At 50.9% G+C, this 4,254-nt stretch overlaps 1 protein-coding gene across 1 annotated transcript in view; it reads left to right on the forward strand.

Moving 5' to 3' along the window:
- Positions 1-263: 263 nt before the first annotated feature.
- Arf3 (ADP-ribosylation factor 3) overlaps positions 264-4,254 on the forward strand; it is a 23,597-nt gene continuing 19,606 nt past the window's right edge. Inside the window, exon 1 of the mRNA XM_013018808.1 lies at positions 264-499. The gene's annotated coding sequence lies outside the window, so the exon portion shown is untranslated. The remainder of the gene's footprint in view (positions 500-4,254) is intronic.

A 4,254-nucleotide genomic window follows, 5' to 3' on the forward strand; every position in this document is an offset into this window, starting at 1 on the left:
GAGCTTGGTATTGTCAACTTAGTCCCCACTGCCTCATCCCCATTCCCTGATGGCTCCAGCCTAGGCCCAGCCCAGTCACTTCCAGCCCCCACACCAACCCCCGCCCAAGACTCCAGCTTTCGGCGCTCTCGGTTGCTTCTGCTGCAGCCGCTGCCATGGTGATTAGGTCTCGCGAGAACTGCCGCTGGGTACCACGCAGCTCTCGCGCGATCGTGGAGGTGGGAAGTGTCCCGGGCTTGGGGGTGGGGGTGCGCCGCACAGCCTCCAGTCACCGTCGCGGCTTCCGGTGCTAGGTGGAGGGAAGGAAGGAAGGAGGGAGCCGGGGAGCGGGGCCCGGGGAGCGGAGGCTAGCCGAAGTCGGCCCTGGGAGCTTGAAGGATCGGGGAGGAGAGGAAGGGAGAGGGAGGAGAGAGCGAGCGCGCGAGGGCGAGCGAGCGCCGGGCGGATCCTGCGGGGGCGGAGGCGGCGGTCGCAGCGGCGGAGCCGGGAGCTGGAGCAGGTGAGGGGCTGGGGGCGCCGGGCGGGCCCCGCGGAGGGGCAGCGCGGCCCGGGTGGGCGCTCGGGAGGTAGACATCCCTCCTTGCCGGTGCTGCTGGGTCCTGGGCCTTTCCCCCCGGAGACCTCCGGCGTCGGGGGCGTCGGGCCAGCCCCGTGCCCGCACCCCCCCCACCACCCCGCATTTGAAGGACGCCCAGCTCGGGTGGGGGTGGGGGGCTCACACCAATTTGTCCTCGGCCGCGCCGAATGCGGGGCGATCTAGGCTGCTGTTAGGGCTTCACGCCGGCGGAACCTACGGGAGGTGGGCTTAGGGGTGACGGGGTGGAAGGATGTCCTGGAAGGGGGTGATGCGGGGGTGAGGTCGGGCTGTTTGTATCTTTTTTTTTTTTTCCTTCTTCTTCCCCTGTTAAAGAGGCTGGGGATGCTTCTCCTCCTCCCCCCCCCCCCTCCCCGTCTCTCTCCCTTTCTCCCTCCTCGTCCCTTCCCCCTTCCTCTCCCCTCCCTCTCTCCCTCTTCCTCCCCCGCCTTAGCTGTGAGAGCCTGGAGAAAAGCCTTGCTGTGGTTCCCCCCTCTCCCTCCCCCCCCATAATGGGGCCTGGGTCTGGGGCCACGGGGCACGCTGGCCAGGCCCTCCATCGTGGAGGTTGCTCCCTGGTTCTTTTAAGGAAACAGCAGGTTGGGAAGAGGGCAGCAGGTGGGGAGAGGGTGGTGTGGAGGCTGGAGCAGGGGGAGGGGGATCTGAGCGTGCTCGCAGAAGGGAGGTGGGGCCTTCCCTCCCCCGGTCACTGGCGGGGGCGGTCTCACAGGAGGAGGGAGCATCTTTGTCACTGGGCCCTGAGTTTGTGTCTTCCAATCCGCTTTCTTTCTTTAGGAAGTACGAGGATTCCCGGAACAGAAAATGGAGCCATTGCTTACGCCCCGATCCTTTGAAAGAAGGAGGGGGGAGTGGGAAGGTGAAGTTCCCTGTTAAAACAGGCCACTTGATTATTAGCCAAGTGGTAACATGTTTTGGGGGAGCTCTTTGCTTTCTGGGTTCTATTACTGCTGGTCTTCCTGTGGCCAGATCAGGAGGAATGTGCTGGGGGGAGCTGTGGTATGTAGTCAGGAGTGAGAAGAAATAGTGAGGTCATCAGGGTGAGGGAGAAGTGTAATGTAAAACCTGCCTCTGCTACTGTTGGATTGGGTCACCCCTGGTCTATGGCATGAAAGTTTTATTGGGAAGAGATCTGCTACAGGAGTCTGATTGCCTGGGTCCGTGCAACAGGATAGAATCTAGTCTCTGCATACCTTCTTTCCTGTCCCCTGTCAAACAGATGGAGACACTCTTTGCTGCCATTTTGTCTTAGGTCCATTAGGTTAATGTGTCCTTTGCTTGTTCTGACACTGGCCAGTGGATGTGTCCTTGATCTTTGGATTTAAGTTGGAATAATGTATCTGTAAAAACCCCTTCTAAGAAAGAAGCCTGACCCACTGGGGTTTCCTTTTTTTTTTTTTTTTTGCCAGTCCTGGGCACTGTCCCTGTGCTTCTTTTGTTCAAGGCTAGCACTCTATCACTTGAGCCACAGGGCATCTTCTGGCTTTTTCTGTGTATGTGGTACTGAGGATTTGAACCCAGGGCTTCATGCCCTGCTAGGCAAGCACTATACCACTAAGCCACATTTCCAGCCCTGAGGTTTCCTTTTTACCAAATGAATCATTGACCTTGGATTCAGCGAGTAATGGCTCCCATGTATCACGTATTTACCTGCTTCCCAGCATAGAATTATTACTTTGCGTAGTCAAAATTTTTTATATGTGTATGTCTTACTCTTCCGAGACTAGGAGGTTTTTGCTTGCAGGAATTGGATCGCTTCTTTTGTCCCTTAATATTAACTGCACACTGTAGGGAATGATGGACACGATTTGTGAATGTGTATGAATGTTTGGCACTCAATAAGGTTTCTAACTACAGTTTAAGGAAAGGGAAAGAGGGTAAGCCTGGTGGTTGATACTTGTAATTCCCAGCAGAGGAGGCAGAAGGGTGGAGAGTTTGAGGCCAGCCTGGGATACATAGCAAAAGCCTGTCTACAAAGGGCAGAAGTCTAGAAGGTGAGATGGCCAGGCTGTCAGTGAAAACACCTGGAGGTCGCTGAACAAGGTTGGTAGTTGTCAGATTTTGTTCTCTTCACTTTCCTCAGAGTGTAGAACAGGCATAGATAACGATGCTGCACCCCCAAAATATTTAATGAACACAAAGTCACTGTTTATTTGAAATTTTAGATTTCCTGTTTTCCCATTGTTGGTGAAGGTGTCTCTCCATCAGACCTAATCAAATTGTTTTCAGTGAATGGAAATCCTAGATAACAAAGAAGGAGCCAGTATATGTGCTTGGTACCTAGCTTCAAATGGGTACCAGTAAATGGTAGAAGCTGTTGTACTGAATGCAAGCATAAAAGTGAGCAGATAGGAACTGGGAAGGTAGCTCAGTGGTAGAACACTTGCCTTGCATGCATGAGGCCCTGGGTTCAGTTCCTCAGTACCACATAAGCAAAAAGAAAAAAGCCAGAAGTGGTGCTGTGGCTCAAGTGGTAGAGTGCTACCCTTGAGCTGAAGAGCTGAGGGACAGCGCCCAGGCCAAGAGTTCAGGCCCTACAACCGGACCCCCCCCAAAAAAAAAAGTGAGCAGATAGCAGGCTAGAATGAAAGTGACATCCCGAGTGCACAGAGGGTCATATTATTGTGTGTATTCATCTTCCCTATATTACTTTTCCACTGTAGACATAATAAGAGGAAATGGATTTAGAGGACAGAGAGTTCTATTTGTTGATCACAAAGAGGAACCTCTTCTTCTTCTTCTTCTTTTTTTTTTTTGCCAATCCTGGGGCTTTAACTCAGGGCCTGTGCACTGTCCCTCAGCTTTTGCTCAAAGCCAGCACTCTACCACTTGAGCCACAGTGCCACTTCTGGCCTTTTCTGTTTCTGTGGTACTGAGGAATCAAGCCCAGGGTTTCATGCATGCTAGGCAAGCACTCTACCACTAAGCCACATTCTGGAGGAATGTCTTTAAAATCAGATATGTTAAAGCTGAGTATATAACTGAGAAACTGTGGAATCTTCTTCCCTATATAACTGTAGAAATGGACAGCAAGAGACCTGAGAGTCAAATTATGTTGCTGTGTTTGACTTTCTTCATTGTTTTGGTTGCAGGTAAATTTAGAAGCATAATGGTATAGTGATTAAGTGAGGGGGGGGAATAATTTGAATCATATATTCTGCATCTGGTTTATACTAGTTGCATATATTTTGAAAAATTACTTGTCTTTGCTTAGCTTCATTTTCTTACCTGTAATGATAGTATCCATAGCATTTTCCAAATAGGGTTGTCATGAGAATTAAATGAGATAACAAATGTAAAGCACTTAGTATTGTACAAAGCACATAGTAAGCACCAAACAAATGTTAACTGCTATTAATAATCTACCATTATAAGAGTAAAATAAAATGAACACTCAGGGCTGCCTTAAAGGAGAGCAGTTTATAAAGGAACAACTAGCACCTGCGGTGCTTATGTGGAACAGTGATTGTTACCATGATTTTCTATGCTAGCACTGAAATATTTTTCTCAACATCAGCCCCACAGAGGCGGCTCCTGCTGTCTGAGTGGGAAGTATAGCTGGAGCAAGACAGGGGCCCTCTGCTATCAATTTGAATATAGAGTGAAGATGTGGATTTTTTTTTTTTTTGGGTCCGGTTGTGGGGCCTGAACTCTGGGCCTGG

The sequence above is a fragment of the Dipodomys ordii genome, unplaced genomic scaffold (assembly GCF_000151885.1).
Source record: "Dipodomys ordii isolate 6190 unplaced genomic scaffold, Dord_2.0 Scaffold42, whole genome shotgun sequence".
Lineage (NCBI taxonomy): Eukaryota > Metazoa > Chordata > Mammalia > Rodentia > Heteromyidae > Dipodomys > Dipodomys ordii.